Source organism: Taudactylus pleione, unplaced genomic scaffold (assembly GCF_031769625.1).
Source record: "Taudactylus pleione unplaced genomic scaffold, aTauple2 ptg000454l, whole genome shotgun sequence".
NCBI lineage: Eukaryota > Metazoa > Chordata > Amphibia > Anura > Myobatrachidae > Taudactylus > Taudactylus pleione.
Window position 1 is genome coordinate 3,509,407 of NW_028284856.1, and position 21,562 is coordinate 3,530,968.

The 21,562-nt window shown below is 37.1% G+C and overlaps 6 non-coding genes across 6 annotated transcripts; all 6 read left to right on the forward strand.

Moving 5' to 3' along the window:
• Positions 1–3,396: 3,396 nt before the first annotated feature.
• TRNAK-UUU (transfer RNA lysine (anticodon UUU)) lies at positions 3,397–3,469 on the forward strand. The gene has a single exon. It is a non-coding gene; the product is annotated as a tRNA-Lys (tRNA).
• A 1,277-nt stretch (positions 3,470–4,746) lies between these two features.
• Positions 4,747–4,819, forward strand: TRNAK-UUU (transfer RNA lysine (anticodon UUU)). The gene has a single exon. It is a non-coding gene; the product is annotated as a tRNA-Lys (tRNA).
• Positions 4,820–14,943: 10,124 nt separating this feature from the next.
• On the forward strand, positions 14,944–15,016 carry TRNAK-UUU (transfer RNA lysine (anticodon UUU)). The gene has a single exon. It is a non-coding gene; the product is annotated as a tRNA-Lys (tRNA).
• Positions 15,017–15,292: 276 nt separating this feature from the next.
• TRNAR-UCU (transfer RNA arginine (anticodon UCU)) lies at positions 15,293–15,365 on the forward strand. Its single transcript has one exon. It is a non-coding gene; the product is annotated as a tRNA-Arg (tRNA).
• Positions 15,366–15,975: 610 nt separating this feature from the next.
• Positions 15,976–16,048, forward strand: TRNAK-UUU (transfer RNA lysine (anticodon UUU)). Its single transcript has one exon. It is a non-coding gene; the product is annotated as a tRNA-Lys (tRNA).
• A 610-nt stretch (positions 16,049–16,658) lies between these two features.
• Positions 16,659–16,731, forward strand: TRNAK-UUU (transfer RNA lysine (anticodon UUU)). Its single transcript has one exon. It is a non-coding gene; the product is annotated as a tRNA-Lys (tRNA).
• The last annotated feature ends 4,831 nt before the right edge of the window (positions 16,732–21,562 follow it).

The following is a 21,562-nucleotide window of genomic DNA, read 5'->3' on the forward strand; positions in this document are numbered from 1 at the left end:
TCGGTAGAGCTTCAGACTTTAATCTGAGGGTTCAGGGTTCTAGTCCCTGTTTGGGCGAGTGTCTTTTAAGCAATGTGTCGTTTTTGTGAAATGGAACATAGTGCAGAGTGGGAAAATCACAAACTGTTTAAGAATGTACACCTTCAACCAAGAGGCAAATTAAATGTATTTCATCAAGAGACACTAAATGTCAAGCTTTTCAGTTCATACTTTTAGTGATAGAGAGATTTTCCAACTTTAGTAATTGCACAGTAACTAGTAGTTGTCATCATTTGATATGACTTGTTTTTTGTATTACGAACTTTCTGCATTTTTGCGACCTTTCACAGAAGAACCTGGATAGCTCAGTCGGTAGAGCATCAGACTTTTAATCTGAGGGTCCAGGGTTCAAGGGTCTGTTCGGGCGAGTGTCTTTTAAGCAATGTGTCATTTTGTGAAATGGAACATAGTGCAGAGTGGGAAAATCAAACACTGTTTAAGAATGTACACCTTCAACCAAGAGGCAAATTAAATGTATTTCACCAATAGACACTAAATGTCAAGCTATTCATATCATACTTTTAGTGATAGAGAGATTTTCCTACTTTAGTAATTGCACAGTAGTTGTCACCATTTGAATTTACTTGGTTTTAGTATTACGAACTTTCTATAGGTTTGCGACAAACTCCAGAAGAGACTGGAGTCGGTAAAACATCAGAACTTTAATCTGAGGGTCCAGGGTTCAAGTCCCTGTTCGGGCGAGTGTCTTTTAAGCAATGTGTCATTTTTGTGAAATGGAACATAGTGCAGAGTGGGAAAATCACAAACTGTTTAAGAATGTACACCTTCAACCAAGAGGCAAATTAAATGTATTTCATCAAGAGACACTAAATGTCAAGCTTTTCAGTTCATACTTTTAGTGATAGAGAGATTTTCCTACTTTAGTAATTGCACAGTAACTACTAGTTGTCATCATTTGAAATGACTTGTTTTTTGTATTACGAACTTTCTGCATTTTTGCGACCTATCACAGAAGAGCCTGGATAGCTCAGTCGGTAGAGCATCAGACTTTTAATCTGAGGGTCCAGGGTTCAAGGGTCTGTTCGGGCGAGTGTCTTTTAAGCAATGTGTCATTTTGTGAAATGGAACATAGTGCAGAGTGGGAAAATCACAAACTGTTTAAGAATGTACACCTTCAACCAAGAGGCAAATTAAATGTATTTCACCAATAGACACTAAATGTCAAGCTATTCATATCATACTTTTAGTGATAGAGAGACTTTCCTACTTTAGTAATTGCACAGTAGTTGTTACCATTTGAATTTACTTGTTTTAGTATTACGAACTTTCTATAGGTTTGCGACAGACTCCAGAAGAGCCTGGAGTCGGTAAAACATCAGAACTTTAATCTGAGGGTCCAGGGTTCAAGTCCCTGTTCGGGCGAGTGTTTTTTAAGCAATGTGTCGTTTTTGTGAAATGGAACATAGTGCAGAGTGGAAAAATCACAAACTGTTTAAGAATGTACACCTTCAACCAAGAGGCAAATTAAATGTATTTCACCAATAGACACTAAATGTCAAGCTATTCATATCATACTTTTAGTGATAGAGAGACTTTCCTACTTAAGTAATTGCACAGTAGTTGTTACCATTTGAATTTACTTGTTTTAGTATTACGAACTTTCTATAGGTTTGCGACAGACTCCAGAAGAGCCTGGAGTCGGTAAAACATCAGAACTTTAATCTGAGGGTCAAGGGTTCAAGTTCCTGTTCGGGCGAGTGTCTTTTAAGCAATGTGTCATTTTGTGAAATGGAACATAGTGCAGAGTGGGAAAATCACAAACTGTTTAAGAATGTACACCTTCAACCAAGAGGCAAATTAAATGTATTTCACCAATAGACACTAAATGTCAAGCTATTCATATCATACTTTTAGTGATAGAGAGATTTTCCTACTTTAGTAATTGCACAGTAGTTGTCACCATTTGAATTTACTTGGTTTTAGTATTACAAACTTTCTATAGGTTTGCGACAAACTCCAGAAGAGCCTGGAGTCGGAAAAACATCAGAACTTTAATCTGAGGGTCCAGGGTTCAAGTCCCTGTTCGGGCGAGTGTCTTTTAAGCAATGTGTCGTTTTTGTGAAATGGAACATAGTGCAGAGTGGTAAAATCACAAACTGTTTAAGAATGTACACCTTCAACCAAGAGGCAAATTAAATGTATTTCATCAAGAGACACTAAATGTCAAGCTTTTCAGTTCATACTTTTAGTGATAGAGAGATTTTCCTACTTTAGTAATTGCACAGTAACTAGTAGTTGTCATCATTTGAAATGACTTGTTTTTTGTATTACGAACTTTCAGCATTTTTGTGGCCTATCACAGAAAAGCCTGAATAGCTCAGTCGGTAGAGCATCAGACTTTTAATCAGAGGGTCCAGGGTTCAAGTCCCTGTTCGGGTAAGTGTCTTTTAAGCAATGTGTCGTTTTTGTGAAATGGAACATAGTGCAGAGTGGGAAAATCACAAACTGTTTAAGAATGTACACCTTCAACCAAGAGGCAAATTAAATGTATTTCATCAAGAGACACTAAATGTCAAGCTTTTCAGTTCATACTTTTAGTGATAGAGAGATTTTCCTACTTTAGTAATTGCACAGTAAGTAGTAGTTGTCATCATTTGAAATGACTTGTTTTTTGTATTACGAACTTTCAGCATTTTTGCGACCTATCACAGAAGAGCCTGGATAGCTCAGTCGGTAGAGCATCAGACTTTTAATCTGAGGGTCCAGGGTTCAAGGGTCTGTTCGGGCGAGTGTCTTTTAAGCAATGTGTCATTTTGTGAAATGGAACATAGTGCAGAGTGGGAAAATCACAAACTGTTTAAGAATGTACACCTTCAACCAAGAGGCAAATTAAATGTATTTCACCAATAGACACTAAATGTCAAGCTATTCATATCATACTTTTAGTGATAGAGAGATTTTCCTACTTTAGTAATTGCACAGTAGTTGTCACCATTTGAATTTACTTGGTTTTAGTATTACGAACTTTCTATAGGTTTGCGACAAACTCCAGAAGAGCCTGGAGTCGGTAAAACATCAGAACTAATCTGAGGGTCCAGGGTTCAAGTCCCTGTTCGGGCGAGTGTCTTTTAAGCAATGTGTCGTTTTTGTGAAATGGAACATAGTGCAGAGTGGGAAAATCACAAACTGTTTAAGAATGTACACCTTCAACCAAGAGGCAAATTAAATGTATTTCATCAAGAGACACTAAATGTCAAGCTTTTCAGTTCATACTTTTAGTGATAGAGAGATTTTCCTACTTTAGTAATTGCACAGTAACTAGTAGTTGTCATCATTTGAAATGACTTGTTTTTTGTATTACGAACTTTCAGCATTTTTGCGACCTATCACAGAAGAACCTGGATAGCTCAGTCGGTAGAGCATCAGACTTTTAATCTGAGGGTCCAGGGTTCAAGTCCCTGTTCGGGTGAGTGTCTTTTAAGCAATGTGTCAATTTGTGAAATGGAACATAGTGCAGAGTGGGAAAATCACAAACTGTTTAAGAATGTACACCTTCAACCAAGAGGCAAATTAAATGTATTTCATCAATAGACACTAAATGTCAAGCTATTCATATCATACTTTTAGTGATAGAGAGACTTTCCTACTTTAGTAATTCCACAGTAGTTGTCACCATTTGAATTTACTTGTTTTAGTATTACGAACTTTCTATAGGTTTGCGACAGACTCCAGAAGAGCCTGGAGTTGGTAAAACATCAGAACTTTAATCTGAGGGTCAAGGGTTCAAGTCCCTGTTCGGGCAAGTGTCTTTTAAGCAATGTGTCATTTTTGTGAAATGGAACATAGTGCAGAGTGGAAAAATCACAAACTGTTTAAGAATGTACACCTTCAACCAAGAGGCAAATTAAATGTATTTCACCAATAGACACTAAATGTCAAGCTATTCATATCATACTTTTAGTGATAGAGAGACTTTCCTACTTTAGTAATTGCACAGTAGTTGTTACCATTTGAATTTACTTGTTTTAGTATTACGAACTTTCTATAGGTTTGCGACAGACTCCAGAAGAGCCTGGAGTCGGTAAAACATCAGAACTTTAATCTGAGGGTCAAGGGTTCAAGTTCCTGTTCGGGCGAGTGTCTTTTAAGCAATGTGTCATTTTGTGAAATGGAACATAGTGCAGAGTGGGAAAATCACAAACTGTTTAAGAATGTACACCTTCAACCAAGAGGCAAATTAAATGTATTTCACCAATAGACACTAAATGTCAAGCTATTCATATCATACTTTTAGTGATAGAGAGATTTTCCTACTTTAGTAATTGCACAGTAGTTGTCACCATTTGAATTTACTTGGTTTTAGTATTACAAACTTTCTATAGGTTTGCGACAAACTCCAGAAGAGCCTGGAGTCGGAAAAACATCAGAACTTTAATCTGAGGGTCCAGGGTTCAAGTCCCTGTTCGGGCGAGTGTCTTTTAAGCAATGTGTCGTTTTTGTGAAATGGAACATAGTGCAGAGTGGTAAAATCACAAACTGTTTAAGAATGTACACCTTCAACCAAGAGGCAAATTAAATGTATTTCATCAATAGACACTAAATGTCAAGCTATTCAGATAATACTTTTAGTGATAGAGAGATTTTCCAACTTTAGTAATTGCACAGTAACTAGTAGTTGTCATCATTTGATATGACTTGCTTTTTGTATTACAAACTTTCTGCATTTTTGCGACCTATCACCGAAGAGCCTGGATAGCTCAGTCGGTAGAGCTTCAGACTTTTAATCTGAGGGTTCAGGGTTCAAGTCCCTGTTTGGGCGAGTGTCTTTTAATCAATGTGTCGTTTTTGTGAAATGGAACATAGTGCAGAGTGGGAAAATCACAAACTGTTTAAGAATGTACACCTTCAACCAAGAGGCAAATTAAATGTATTTCATCAATAGACACTAAATGTCAAGCTATTCATATCATACTTTTAGTGATAGAGAGACTTTCCTACTTTAGTAATTCCACAGTAGTTGTCACCATTTGAATTTACTTGTTTTAGTATTACGAACTTTCTATAGGTTTGCGACAGACTCCAGAAGAGCCTGGAGTCGGTAAAACATCAGAACTTTAATCTGAGGGTCAAGGGTTCAAGTTCCTGTTCGGGCAAGTGTCTTTTAAGCAATGTGTCGTTTTTGTGAAATGGAACATAGTGCAGAGTGGGAAAATCACAAACTGTTTAAGAATGTACACCTTCAACCAAGAGGCAAATTAAATGTATTTCATCAAGAGACACTAAATGTCAAGCTTTTCAGTTCATACTTTTAGTGATAGAGAGATTTTCCTACTTTAGTAATTGCACAGTAACTAGTAGTTGTCATCATTTGAAATGACTTGTTTTTTGTATTACGAACTTTCTGCATTTTTGCGACCTATCACAGAAGAGCCTGGATAGCTCAGTCGGTAGAGCATCTGACTTTTAATCTGAGGGTCCAGGGTTCAAGGGTCTGTTCGGGCGAGTGTCTTTTAAGCAATGTGTCATTTTGTGAAATGGAACATAGTGCAGAGTGGGAAAATCACAAACTGTTTAAGAATGTACACCTTCAACCAAGAGGCAAATTAAATGTATTTCATCAATAGACACTAAATGTCAAGCTATTCATATCATACTTTTAGTGATAGAGAGACTTTCCTACTTTAGTAATTGCACAGTAGTTGTCACCATTTGAATTTACTTGTTTTAGTATTACGAACTTTCTATAGGTTTGCGACAGACTCCAGAAGAGCCTGGAGTTGGTAAAACATCAGAACTTTAATCTGAGGGTCCAGGGTTCAAGTCCCTGTTCGGGCGAGTGTTTTTTAAGCAATGTGTCGTTTTTGTGAAATGGAACATAGTGCAGAGTGGAAAAATCACAAACTGTTTAAGAATGTACACCTTCAACCAAGAGGCAAATTAAATGTATTTCACCAATAGACACTAAATGTCAAGCTATTCATATCATACTTTTAGTGATAGAGAGACTTTCCTACTTTAGTAATTGCACAGTAGTTGTTACCATTTGAATTTACTTGTTTTAGTATTACGAACTTTCTATAGGTTTGCGACAGACTCCAGAAGAGCCTGGAGTTGGTAAAACATCAGAACTTTAATCTGAGGGTCAAGGGTTCAAGTTCCTGTTCGGGCGAGTGTCTTTTAAGCAATGTGTCATTTTGTGAAATGGAACATAGTGCAGAGTGGGAAAATCACAAACTGTTTAAGAATGTACACCTTCAACCAAGAGGCAAATTAAATGTATTTCACCAATAGACACTAAATGTCAAGCTATTCATATCATACTTTTAGTGATAGAGAGATTTTCCTACTTTAGTAATTGCACAGTAGTTGTCACCATTTGAATTTACTTGGTTTTAGTATTACAAACTTTCTATAGGTTTGCGACAAACTCCAGAAGAGCCTGGAGTCGGAAAAACATCAGAACTTTAATCTGAGGGTCCAGGGTTCAAGTCCCTGTTCGGGCGAGTGTCTTTTAAGCAATGTGTCGTTTTTGTGAAATGGAACATAGTGCAGAGTGGTAAAATCACAAACTGTTTAAGAATGTACACCTTCAACCAAGAGGCAAATTAAATGTATTTCATCAATAGACACTAAATGTCAAGCTATTCAGATAATACTTTTAGTGATAGAGAGATTTTCCAACTTTAGTAATTGCACAGTAACTAGTAGTTGTCATCATTTGATATGACTTGCTTTTTGTATTACGAACTTTCTGCATTTTTGCGACCTATCACCGAAGAGCCTGGATAGCTCAGTCGGTAGAGCTTCAGACTTTTAATCTGAGGGTTCAGGGTTCTAGTCCCTGTTTGGGCGAGTGTCTTTTAAGCAATGTGTCGTTTTTGTGAAATGGAACATAGTGCAGAGTGGGAAAATCACAAACTGTTTAAGAATGTACACCTTCAACCAAGAGGCAAATTAAATGTATTTCATCAAGAGACACTAAATGTCAAGCTTTTCAGTTCATACTTTTAGTGATAGAGAGATTTTCCAACTTTAGTAATTGCACAGTAACTAGTAGTTGTCATCATTTGATATGACTTGTTTTTTGTATTACGAACTTTCTGCATTTTTGCGACCTTTCACAGAAGAACCTGGATAGCTCAGTCGGTAGAGCATCAGACTTTTAATCTGAGGGTCCAGGGTTCAAGGGTCTGTTCGGGCGAGTGTCTTTTAAGCAATGTGTCATTTTGTGAAATGGAACATAGTGCAGAGTGGGAAAATCAAACACTGTTTAAGAATGTACACCTTCAACCAAGAGGCAAATTAAATGTATTTCACCAATAGACACTAAATGTCAAGCTATTCATATCATACTTTTAGTGATAGAGAGATTTTCCTACTTTAGTAATTGCACAGTAGTTGTCACCATTTGAATTTACTTGGTTTTAGTATTACGAACTTTCTATAGGTTTGCGACAAACTCCAGAAGAGCCTGGAGTCGGTAAAACATCAGAACTTTAATCTGAGGGTCCAGGGTTCAAGTCCCTGTTCGGGCGAGTGTCTTTTAAGCAATGTGTCATTTTTGTGAAATGGAACATAGTGCAGAGTGGGAAAATCACAAACTGTTTAAGAATGTACACCTTCAACCAAGAGGCAAATTAAATGTATTTCATCAAGAGACACTAAATGTCAAGCTTTTCAGTTCATACTTTTAGTGATAGAGAGATTTTCCTACTTTAGTAATTGCACAGTAACTACTAGTTGTCATCATTTGAAATGACTTGTTTTTTGTATTACGAACTTTCTGCATTTTTGCGACCTATCACAGAAGAGCCTGGATAGCTCAGTCGGTAGAGCATCAGACTTTTAATCTGAGGGTCCAGGGTTCAAGGGTCTGTTCGGGCAAGTGTCTTTTAAGCAATGTGTCATTTTGTGAAATGGAACATAGTGCAGAGTGGGAAAATCACAAACTGTTTAAGAATGTACACCTTCAACCAAGAGGCAAATTAAATGTATTTCACCAATAGACACTAAATGTCAAGCTATTCATATCATACTTTTAGTGATAGAGAGACTTTCCTACTTTAGTAATTGCACAGTAGTTGTTACCATTTGAATTTACTTGTTTTAGTATTACGAACTTTCTATAGGTTTGCGACAGACTCCAGAAGAGCCTGGAGTCGGTAAAACATCAGAACTTTAATCTGAGGGTCCAGGGTTCAAGTCCCTGTTCGGGCGAGTGTTTTTTAAGCAATGTGTCGTTTTTGTGAAATGGAACATAGTGCAGAGTGGAAAAATCACAAACTGTTTAAGAATGTACACCTTCAACCAAGAGGCAAATTAAATGTATTTCACCAATAGACACTAAATGTCAAGCTATTCATATCATACTTTTAGTGATAGAGAGACTTTCCTACTTTAGTAATTGCACAGTAGTTGTTACCATTTGAATTTACTTGTTTTAGTATTACGAACTTTCTATAGGTTTGCGACAGACTCCAGAAGAGCCTGGAGTCGGTAAAACATCAGAACTTTAATCTGAGGGTCAAGGGTTCAAGTTCCTGTTCGGGCGAGTGTCTTTTAAGCAATGTGTCATTTTGTGAAATGGAACATAGTGCAGAGTGGGAAAATCACAAACTGTTTAAGAATGTACACCTTCAACCAAGAGGCAAATTAAATGTATTTCACCAATAGACACTAAATGTCAAGCTATTCATATCATACTTTTAGTGATAGAGAGATTTTCCTACTTTAGTAATTGCACAGTAGTTGTCACCATTTGAATTTACTTGGTTTTAGTATTACAAACTTTCTATAGGTTTGCGACAAACTCCAGAAGAGCCTGGAGTCGGAAAAACATCAGAACTTTAATCTGAGGGTCCAGGGTTCAAGTCCCTGTTCGGGCGAGTGTCTTTTAAGCAATGTGTCGTTTTTGTGAAATGGAACATAGTGCAGAGTGGGAAAATCACAAACTGTTTAAGAATGTACACCTTCAACCAAGAGGCAAATTAAATGTATTTCATCAAGAGACACTAAATGTCAAGCTTTTCAGTTCATACTTTTAGTGATAGAGAGATTTTCCTACTTTAGTAATTGCACAGTAACTAGTAGTTGTCATCATTTGAAATGACTTGTTTTTTGTATTACGAACTTTCTGCATTTTTGCGACCTATCACAGAAGAGCCTGGATAGCTCAGTCGGTAGAGCATCTGACTTTTAATCTGAGGGTCCAGGGTTCAAGGGTCTGTTCGGGCGAGTGTCTTTTAAGCAATGTGTCATTTTGTGAAATGGAACATAGTGCAGAGTGGGAAAATCACAAACTGTTTAAGAATGTACACCTTCAACCAAGAGGCAAATTAAATGTATTTCATCAATAGACACTAAATGTCAAGCTATTCATATCATACTTTTAGTGATAGAGAGACTTTCCTACTTTAGTAATTGCACAGTAGTTGTCACCATTTGAATTTACTTGTTTTAGTATTACGAACTTTCTATAGGTTTGCGACAGACTCCAGAAGAGCCTGGAGTCGGTAAAACATCAGAACTTTAATCTGAGGGTCCAGGGTTCAAGTCCCTGTTCGGGCGAGTGTTTTTTAAGCAATGTGTCGTTTTTGTGAAATGGAACATAGTGCAGAGTGGAAAAATCACAAACTGTTTAAGAATGTACACCTTCAACCAAGAGGCAAATTAAATGTATTTCACCAATAGACACTAAATGTCAAGCTATTCATATCATACTTTTAGTGATAGAGAGACTTTCCTACTTTAGTAATTGCACAGTAGTTGTTACCATTTGAATTTACTTGTTTTAGTATTACGAACTTTCTATAGGTTTGCGACAGACTCCAGAAGAGCCTGGAGTTGGTAAAACATCAGAACTTTAATCTGAGGGTCAAGGGTTCAAGTTCCTGTTCGGGCGAGTGTCTTTTAAGCAATGTGTCATTTTGTGAAATGGAACATAGTGCAGAGTGGGAAAATCACAAACTGTTTAAGAATGTACACCTTCAACCAAGAGGCAAATTAAATGTATTTCACCAATAGACACTAAATGTCAAGCTATTCATATCATACTTTTAGTGATAGAGAGATTTTCCTACTTTAGTAATTGCACAGTAGTTGTCACCATTTGAATTTACTTGGTTTTAGTATTACAAACTTTCTATAGGTTTGCGACAAACTCCAGAAGAGCCTGGAGTCGGAAAAACATCAGAACTTTAATCTGAGGGTCCAGGGTTCAAGTCCCTGTTCGGGCGAGTGTCTTTTAAGCAATGTGTCGTTTTTGTGAAATGGAACATAGTGCAGAGTGGTAAAATCACAAACTGTTTAAGAATGTACACCTTCAACCAAGAGGCAAATTAAATGTATTTCATCAATAGACACTAAATGTCAAGCTATTCAGATAATACTTTTAGTGATAGAGAGATTTTCCAACTTTAGTAATTGCACAGTAACTAGTAGTTGTCATCATTTGATATGACTTGCTTTTTGTATTACGAACTTTCTGCATTTTTGCGACCTATCACCGAAGAGCCTGGATAGCTCAGTCGGTAGAGCTTCAGACTTTTAATCTGAGGGTTCAGGGTTCTAGTCCCTGTTTGGGCGAGTGTCTTTTAAGCAATGTGTCGTTTTTGTGAAATGGAACATAGTGCAGAGTGGGAAAATCACAAACTGTTTAAGAATGTACACCTTCAACCAAGAGGCAAATTAAATGTATTTCATCAAGAGACACTAAATGTCAAGCTTTTCAGTTCATACTTTTAGTGATAGAGAGATTTTCCAACTTTAGTAATTGCACAGTAACTAGTAGTTGTCATCATTTGATATGACTTGTTTTTTGTATTACGAACTTTCTGCATTTTTGCGACCTTTCACAGAAGAACCTGGATAGCTCAGTCGGTAGAGCATCAGACTTTTAATCTGAGGGTCCAGGGTTCAAGGGTCTGTTTGGGCGAGTGTCTTTTAAGCAATGTGTCATTTTGTGAAATGGAACATAGTGCAGAGTGGGAAAATCAAACACTGTTTAAGAATGTACACCTTCAACCAAGAGGCAAATTAAATGTATTTCACCAATAGACACTAAATGTCAAGCTATTCATATCATACTTTTAGTGATAGAGAGATTTTCCTACTTTAGTAATTGCACAGTAGTTGTCACCATTTGAATTTACTTGGTTTTAGTATTACGAACTTTCTATAGGTTTGCGACAAACTCCAGAAGAGCCTGGAGTCGGTAAAACATCAGAACTTTAATCTGAGGGTCCAGGGTTCAAGTCCCTGTTCGGGCGAGTGTCTTTTAAGCAATGTGTCATTTTTGTGAAATGGAACATAGTGCAGAGTGGGAAAATCACAAACTGTTTAAGAATGTACACCTTCAACCAAGAGGCAAATTAAATGTATTTCATCAAGAGACACTAAATGTCAAGCTTTTCAGTTCATACTTTTAGTGATAGAGAGATTTTCCTACTTTAGTAATTGCACAGTAACTACTAGTTGTCATCATTTGAAATGACTTGTTTTTTGTATTACGAACTTTCTGCATTTTTGCGACCTATCACAGAAGAGCCTGGATAGCTCAGTCGGTAGAGCATCAGACTTTTAATCTGAGGGTCCAGGGTTCAAGGGTCTGTTCGGGCGAGTGTCTTTTAAGCAATGTGTCATTTTGTGAAATGGAACATAGTGCAGAGTGGGAAAATCACAAACTGTTTAAGAATGTACACCAAGAGGCAAATTAAATGTATTTCACCAATAGACACTAAATGTCAAGCTATTCATATCATACTTTTAGTGATAGAGAGATTTTCCTACTTTAGTAATTGCACAGTAGTTGTAACCATTTAAATTTACTTGGTTTTAGTATTACGAACTTTCTATAGGTTTGCGACAAACTCCAGAAGAGCCTGGAGTCGGTAAAACATCAGAACTAATCTGAGGGTCCAGGGTTCAAGTCCCTGTTCGGGCGAGTGTCTTTTAAGCAATGTGTCGTTTTTGTGAAATGGAACATAGTGCAGAGTGGGAAAATCACAAACTGTTTAAGAATGTACACCTTCAACCAAGAGGCAAATTAAATGTATTTCATCAAGAGACACTAAATGTCAAGCTTTTCAGTTCATACTTTTAGTGATAGAGAGATTTTCCTACTTTAGTAATTGCACAGTAAGTAGTAGTTGTCATCATTTGAAATGACTTGTTTTTTGTATTACGAACTTTCTGCATTTTTGCGACCTATCACAGAAGAGCCTGGATAGCTCAGTCGGTAGAGTATCAGACTTTTAATCTGAGGGTCCAGGGTTCAAGGGTCTGTTCGGGCGAGTGTCTTTTAAGCAATGTGTCATTTTGTGAAATGGAACATAGTGCAGAGTGGGAAAATCACAAACTGTTTAAGAATGTACACCTTCAACCAAGAGGCAAATTAAATGTATTTCACCAATAGACACTAAATGTCAAGCTATTCATATCATACTTTTAGTGATAGAGAGATTTTCCTACTTTAGTAATTGCACAGTAGTTGTCACCATTTGAATTTACTTGGTTTTAGTATTACGAACTTTCTATAGGTTTGCGACAAACTCCAGAAGAGCCTGGAGTCGGTAAAACATCAGAACTAATCTGAGGGTCCAGGGTTCAAGTCCCTGTTCGGGCGAGTGTCTTTTAAGCAATGTGTCGTTTTTGTGAAATGGAACATAGTGCAGAGTGGGAAAATCACAAACTGTTTAAGAATGTACACCTTCAACCAAGAGGCAAATTAAATGTATTTCATCAAGAGACACTAAATGTCAAGCTTTTCAGTTCATACTTTTAGTGATAGAGAGATTTTCCTACTTTAGTAATTGCACAGTAACTAGTAGTTGTCATCATTTGATATGACTTGTTTTTTGTATTACGAACTTTCTGCATTTTTGCGACCTTTCACAGAAGAACCTGGATAGCTCAGTCGGTAGAGCATCAGACTTTTAATCTGAGGGTCCAGGGTTCAAGGGTCTGTTCGGGCGAGTGTCTTTTAAGCAATGTGTCATTTTGTGAAATGGAACATAGTGCAGAGTGGGAAAATCAAACACTGTTTAAGAATGTACACCTTCAACCAAGAGGCAAATTAAATGTATTTCACCAATAGACACTAAATGTCAAGCTATTCATATCATACTTTTAGTGATAGAGAGATTTTCCTACTTTAGTAATTGCACAGTAGTTGTCACCATTTGAATTTACTTGGTTTTAGTATTACGAACTTTCTATAGGTTTGCGACAAACTCCAGAAGAGCCTGGAGTCGGTAAAACATCAGAACTTTAATCTGAGGGTCCAGGGTTCAAGTCCCTGTTCGGGCGAGTGTCTTTTAAGCAATGTGTCATTTTTGTGAAATGGAACATAGTGCAGAGTGGGAAAATCACAAACTGTTTAAGAATGTACACCTTCAACCAAGAGGCAAATTAAATGTATTTCATCAAGAGACACTAAATGTCAAGCTTTTCAGTTCATACTTTTAGTGATAGAGAGATTTTCCTACTTTAGTAATTGCACAGTAACTACTAGTTGTCATCATTTGAAATGACTTGTTTTTTGTATTACGAACTTTCTGCATTTTTGCGACCTATCACAGAAGAGCCTGGATAGCTCAGTCGGTAGAGCATCAGACTTTTAATCTGAGGGTCCAGGGTTCAAGGGTCTGTTCGGGCGAGTGTCTTTTAAGCAATGTGTCATTTTGTGAAATGGAACATAGTGCAGAGTGGGAAAATCACAAACTGTTTAAGAATGTACACCTTCAACCAAGAGGCAAATTAAATGTATTTCACCAATAGACACTAAATGTCAAGCTATTCATATCATACTTTTAGTGATAGAGAGTTTTTCCTACTTTAGTAATTGCACAGTAGTTGTAACCATTTAAATTTACTTGGTTTTAGTATTACGAACTTTCTATAGGTTTGCGACAAACTCCAGAAGAGCCTGGAGTCGGTAAAACATCAGAACTAATCTGAGGGTCCAGGGTTCAAGTCCCTGTTCGGGCGAGTGTCTTTTAAGCAATGTGTCATTTTTGTGAAATGGAACATAGTGCAGAGTGGGAAAATCACAAACTGTTTAAGAATGTACACCTTCAACCAAGAGGCAAATTAAATGTATTTCATCAAGAGACACTAAATGTCAAGCTTTTCAGTTCATACTTTTAGTGATAGAGAGATTTTCCTACTTTAGTAATTGCACAGTAAGTAGTAGTTGTCATCATTTGAAATGACTTGTTTTTTGTATTACGAACTTTCTGCATTTTTGCGACCTATCACAGAAGAGCCTGGATAGCTCAGTCGGTAGAGCATCAGACTTTTAATCTGAGGGTCCAGGGTTCAAGGGTCTGTTCGGGCGAGTGTCTTTTAAGCAATGTGTCATTTTGTGAAATGGAACATAGTGCAGAGTGGGAAAATCACAAACTGTTTAAGAATGTACACCTTCAACCAAGAGGCAAATTAAATGTATTTCACCAATAGACACTAAATGTCAAGCTATTCATATCATACTTTTAGTGATAGAGAGATTTTCCTACTTTAGTAATTGCACAGTAGTTGTCACCATTTGAATTTACTTGGTTTTAGTATTACGAACTTTCTATAGGTTTGCGACAAACTCCAGAAGAGCCTGGAGTCGGTAAAACATCAGAACTAATCTGAGGGTCCAGGGTTCAAGTCCCTGTTCGGGCGAGTGTCTTTTAAGCAATGTGTCGTTTTTGTGAAATGGAACATAGTGCAGAGTGGGAAAATCACAAACTGTTTAAGAATGTACACCTTCAACCAAGAGGCAAATTAAATGTATTTCATCAAGAGACACTAAATGTCAAGCTTTTCAGTTCATACTTTTAGTGATAGAGAGATTTTCCTACTTTAGTAATTGCACAGTAACTAGTAGTTGTCATCATTTGAAATGACTTGTTTTTTGTATTACGAACTTTCAGCATTTTTGCGGCCTATCACAGAAAAGCCTGAATAGCTCAGTCGGTAGAGCATCAGACTTTTAATCAGAGGGTCCAGGGTTCAAGTCCCTGTTCGGGCGAGTGTCTTTTAAGCAATGTGTCGTTTTTGTGAAATGGAACATAGTGCAGAGTGGGAAAATCACAAACTGTTTAAGAATGTACACCTTCAACCAAGAGGCAAATTAAATGTATTTCATCAAGAGACACTAAATGTCAAGCTTTTCAGTTCATACTTTTAGTGATAGAGAGATTTTCCTACTTTAGTAATTGCACAGTAACTAGTAGTTGTCATCATTTGAAATGACTTGTTTTTTGTATTACGAACTTTCTGCATTTTTGCGACCTATCACAGAAGAGCCTGGATAGCTCAGTCGGTAGAGCATCAGACTTCTAATCTGAGGGTCCAGGGTTCAAGGGTCTGTTCGGGCTAGTGTCTTTTAAGCAATGTGTCATTTTGTGAAATGGAACATAGTGCAGAGTGGGAAAATCACAAACTGTTTAAGAATGTACACCTTCAACCAAGAGGCAAATTAAATGTATTTCACCAATAGACACTAAATGTCAAGCTATTCATATCATACTTTTAGTGATAGAGAGATTTTCCTACTTTAGTAATTGCACAGTAGTTGTCACCATTTGAATTTACTTGGTTTTAGTATTACGAACTTTCTATAGGTTTGCGACAGACTCCAGAAGATCCTGGAGTCGGTAAAACATCAGAACTTTGATCTGAGGGTCAAGGGTTCAAGTTCCTGTTCGGGCAAGTGTCTTTTAAGCAATGTGTCGTTTTTGTGAAATGGAACATAGTGCAGAGTGGGAAAATCACAAACTGTTTAAGAATGTACACCTTCAACCAAGAGGCAAATTAAATGTATTTCATCAAGAGACACTAAATGTCAAGCTTTTCAGTTCATACTTTTAGTGATAGAGAGATTTTCCTACTTTAGTAATTGCACAGTAACTAGTAGTTGTCATCATTTGAAATGACTTGTTTTTTGTATTACGAACTTTCAGCATTTTTGCGACCTATCACAGAAGAACCTGGATAGCTCAGTCGGTAGAGCATCAGACTTTTAATCTGAGGGTCCAGGGTTCAAGTCCCTGTTCGGGTGAGTGTCTTTTAAGCAATGTGTCAATTTGTGAAATGGAGCATAGTGCAGAGTGGGAAAATCACAAACTGTTTAAGAATGTACACCTTCAACCAAGAGGCAAATTAAATGTATTTCACCAATAGACACTAAATGTCAAGCTATTCATATCATACTTTTAGTGATAGAGAGATTTTGCTACTTTAGTAATTGCACAGTAGTTGTCACCATTTGAATTTACTTGGTTTTAGTATTACGAACTTTCTATAGGTTTGCGACAGACTCCAGAAGAGCCTGGAGTCGGTAAAACATCAGAACTTTAATCTGAGGGTCAAGGGTTCAAGTTCCTGTTCGGGCAAGTGTCTTTTAAGCAATGTGTCGTTTTTGTGAAATGGAACATAGTGCAGAGTGGGAAAATCACAAACTGTTTAAGAATGTACACCTTCAACCAAGAGGCAAATTAAATGTATTTCATCAAGAGACACTAAATGTCAAGCTTTTCAGTTCATACTTTTAGTGATAGAGAGATTTTCCTACTTTAGTAATTGCACAGTAACTAGTAGTTGTCATCATTTGAAATGACTTGTTTTTTGTATTACGAACTTTCAGCATTTTTGCGACCTATCACAGAAGAACCTGGATAGCTCAGTCGGTAGAGCATCAGACTTTTAATCTGAGGGTCCAGGGTTCAAGTCCCTGTTCGGGTGAGTGTCTTTTAAGCAATGTGTCAATTTGTGAAATGGAACATAGTGCAGAGTGGGAAAATCACAAACTGTTTAAGAATGTACACCTTCAACCAAGAGGCAAATTAAATGTATTTCATCAATAGACACTAAATGTCAAGCTATTCATATCATACTTTTAGTGATAGAGAGACTTTCCTACTTTAGTAATTCCACAGTAGTTGTCACCATTTGAATTTACTTGTTTTAGTATTACGAACTTTCTATAGGTTTGCGACAGACTCCAGAAGAGCCTGGAGTCGGTAAAACATCAGAACTTTAATCTGAGGGTCAAGGGTTCAAGTTCCTGTTCGGGCAAGTGTCTTTTAAGCAATGTGTCATTTTTGTGAAATGGAACATAGTGCAGAGTGGGAAAATCACAAACTGTTTAAGAATGTACACCTTCAACCAAGAGGCAAATTAAATGTATTTCATCAAGAGACACTAAATGTCAAGCTTTTCAGTTCATACTTTTAGTGATAGAGAGATTTTCCTACTTTAGTAATTGCACAGTAACTAGTAGTTGTCATCATTTGAAATGACTTGTTTTTTGTATTACGAACTTTCTGCATTTTTGCGACCTATCACAGAAGAGCCTGGATAGCTCAGTCGGTAGAGCATCTGACTTTTAATCTGAGGGTCCAGGGTTCAAGGGTCTGTTCGGGCGAGTGTCTTTTAAGCAATGTGTCATTTTGTGAAATGGAACATAGTGCAGAGTGGGAAAATCACAAACTGTTTAAGAATGTACACCTTCAACCAAGAGGCAAATTAAATGTATTTCATCAATAGACACTAAATGTCAAGCTATTCATATCATACTTTTAGTGATAGAGAGACTTTCCTACTTTAGTAATTCCACAGTAGTTGTCACCATTTGAATTTACTTGTTTTAGTATTACGAACTTTCTATAGGTTTGCGACAGACTCCAGAAGAGCCTGGAGTCGGTAAAACATCAGAACTTTAATCTGAGGGTCAAGGGTTCAAGTTCCTGTTCGGGCAAGTGTCTTTTAAGCAATGTGTCGTTTTTGTGAAATGGAACATAGTGCAGAGTGGGAAAATCACAAACTGTTTAAGAATGTACACCTTCAACCAAGAGGCAAATTAAATGTATTTCATCAAGAGACACTAAATGTCAAGCTTTTCAGTTCATACTTTTAGTGATAGAGAGATTTTCCTACTTTAGTAATTGCACAGTAACTAGTAGTTGTCATCATTTGAATTGACTTGTTTTTTGTATTACGAACTTTCTGCATTTTTGCGACCTATCACAGAAGAGCCTGGATAGCTCAGTCGGTAGAGCATCTGACTTTTAATCTGAGGGTCCAGGGTTCAAGGGTCTGTTCGGGCGAGTGTCTTTTAAGCAATGTGTCATTTTGTGAAATGGAACATAGTGCAGAGTGGGAAAATCACAAACTGTTTAAGAATGTACACCTTCAACCAAGAGGCAAATTAAATGTATTTCATCAATAGACACTAAATGTCAAGCTATTCATATCATACTTTTAGTGATAGAGAGACTTTCCTACTTTAGTAATTCCACAGTAGTTGTCACCATTTGAATTTTCTTGTTTTAGTATTACGAACTTTCTATAGGTTTGCGACAGACTCCAGAAGAGCCTGGAGTCGGTAAAACATCAGAACTTTAATCTGAGGGTCAAGGGTTCAAGTTCCTGTTCGGGCAAGTGTCTTTTAAGCAATGTGTCGTTTTTGTGAAATGGAACATAGTGCAGAGTGGGAAAATCACAAACTGTTTAAGAATGTACACCTTCAACCAAGAGGCAAATTAAATGTATTTCATCAAGAGACACTAAATGTCAAGCTTTTCAGTTCATACTTTTAGTGATAGAGAGATTTTCCTACTTTAGTAATTGCACAGTAACTAGTAGTTGTCATCATTTGAAATGACTTGTTTTTTGTATTACGAACTTTCTGCATTTTTGCGACCTATCACAGAAGAGCCTGGATAGCTCAGTCGGTAGAGCATCTGACTTTTAATCTGAGGGTCCAGGGTTCAAGGGTCTGTTCGGGCGAGTGTCTTTTAAGCAATGTGTCATTTTGTGAAATGGAACATAGTGCAGAGTGGGAAAATCACAAACTGTTTAAGAATGTACACCTTCAACCAAGAGGCAAATTAAATGTATTTCATCAATAGACACTAAATGTCAAGCTATTCATATCATACTTTTAGTGATAGAGAGACTTTCCTACTTTAGTAATTCCACAGTAGTTGTCACCATTTGAATTTACTTGTTTTAGTATTACGAACTTTCTATAGGTTTGCGACAGACTCCAGAAGAGCCTGGAGTCGGTAAAACATCAGAACTTTAATCTGAGGGTCAAGGGTTCAAGTTCCTGTTCGGGCAAGTGTCTTTTAAGCAATGTGTCGTTTTTGTGAAATGGAACATAGTGCAGAGTGGGAAAATCACAAACTGTTTAAGAATGTACACCTTCAACCAAGAGGCAAATTAAATGTATTTCATCAAGAGACACTAAATGTCAAGCTTTTCAGTTCATACTTTTAGTGATAGAGAGATTTTCCTACTTTAGTAATTGCACAGTAACTAGTAGTTGTCATCATTTGAAATGACTTGTTTTTTGTATTACGAACTTTCTGCATTTTTGCGACCTATCACAGAAGAGCCTGGATAGCTCAGTCGGTAGAGCATCTGACTTTTAATCTGAGGGTCCAGGGTTCAAGGGTCTGTTCGGGCGAGTGTCTTTTAAGCAATGTGTCATTTTGTGAAATGGAACATAGTGCAGAGTGGGAAAATCACAAACTGTTTAAGAATGTACACCTTCAACCAAGAGGCAAATTAAATGTATTTCATCAATAGACACTAAATGTCAAGCTATTCATATCATACTTTTAGTGATAGAGAGACTTTCCTACTTTAGTAATTCCACAGTAGTTGTCACCATTTGAATTTACTTGTTTTAGTATTACGAACTTTCTATAGGTTTGCGACAGACTCCAGAAGAGCCTGGAGTCGGTAAAACATCAGAACTTTAATCTGAGGGTCAAGGGTTCAAGTTCCTGTTCGGGCAAGTGTCTTTTAAGCAATGTGTCGTTTTTGTGAAATGGAACATAGTGCAGAGTGGGAAAATCACAAACTGTTTAAGAATGTACACCTTCAACCAAGAGGCAAATTAAATGTATTTCATCAAGAGACACTAAATGTCAAGCTTTTCAGTTCATACTTTTAGTGATAGAGAGATTTTCCTACTTTAGTAATTGCACAGTAACTAGTAGTTGTCATCATTTGAAATGACTTGTTTTTTGTATTACGAACTTTCTGCATTTTTGCGACCTATCACAGAAGAGCCTGGATAGCTCAGTCGGTAGAGCATCTGACTTTTAATCTGAGGGTCCAGGGTTCAAGGGTCTGTTCGGGCGAGTGTCTTTTAAGCAATGTGTCATTTTGTGAAATGGAACATAGTGCAGAGTGGGAAAATCACAAACTGTTTAAGAATGTACACCTTCAACCAAGAGGCAAATTAAATGTATTTCATCAATAGACACTAAATGTCAAGCTATTCATATCATACTTTTAGTGATAGAGAGACTTTCCTACTTTAGTAATTGCACAGTAGTTGTCACCATTTGAATTTACTTGTTTTAGTATTACGAACTTTCTATAGGTTTGCGACAGACTCCAGAAGAGCCTGGAGTCGGTAAAACATCAGAACTTTAATCTGAGGGTCAAGGGTTCAAGTTCCTGTTCGGGCAAGTGTCTTTTAAGCAATGTGTCGTTTTTGTGAAATGGAACATAGTGCAGAGTGGGAAAATCACAAACTGTTTAAGAATGTACACCTTCAACCAAGAGGCAAATTAAATGTATTTCATCAAGAGACACTAAATGTCAAGCTTTTCAGTTCATACTTTTAGTGATAGAGAGATTTTCCTACTTTAGTAATTGCACAGTAACTAGTAGTTGTCATCATTTGAAATGACTTGTTTTTTGTATTACGAACTTTCTGCATTTTTGCGACCTATCACAGAAGAGCCTGGATAGCTCAGTCGGTAGAGCATCTGACTTTTAATCTGAGGGTCCAGGGTTCAAGGGTCTGTTCGGGCGAGTGTCTTTTAAGCAATGTGTCATTTTGTGAAATGGAACATAGTGCAGAGTGGGAAAATCACAAACTGTTTAAGAATGTACACCTTCAACCAAGAGGCAAATTAAATGTATTTCATCAATAGACACTAAATGTCAAGCTATTCATATCATACTTTTAGTGATAGAGAGACTTTCCTACTTTAGTAATTCCACAGTAGTTGTCACCATTTGAATTTACTTGTTTTAGTATTACGAACTTTCTATAGGTTTGCGACAGACTCCAGAAGAGCCTGGAGTCGGTAAAACATCAGAACTTTAATCTGAGGGTCAAGGGTTCAAGTTCCTGTTCGGGCAAGTGTCTTTTAAGCAATGTGTCGTTTTTGTGAAATGGAACATAGTGCAGAGTGGGAAAATCACAAACTGTTTAAGAATGTACACCTTCAACCAAGAGGCAAATTAAATGTATTTCATCAAGAGACACTAAATGTCAAGCTTTTCAGTTCATACTTTTAGTGATAGAGAGATTTTCCTACTTTAGTAATTGCACAGTAACTAGTAGTTGTCATCATTTGAAATGACTTGTTTTTTGTATTACGAACTTTCTGCATTTTTGCGACCTATCACAGAAGAGCCTGGATAGCTCAGTCGGTAGAGCATCTGACTTTTAATCTGAGGGTCCAGGGTTCAAGGGTCTGTTCGGGCGAGTGTCTTTTAAGCAATGTGTCATTTTGTGAAATGGAACATAGTGCAGAGTGGGAAA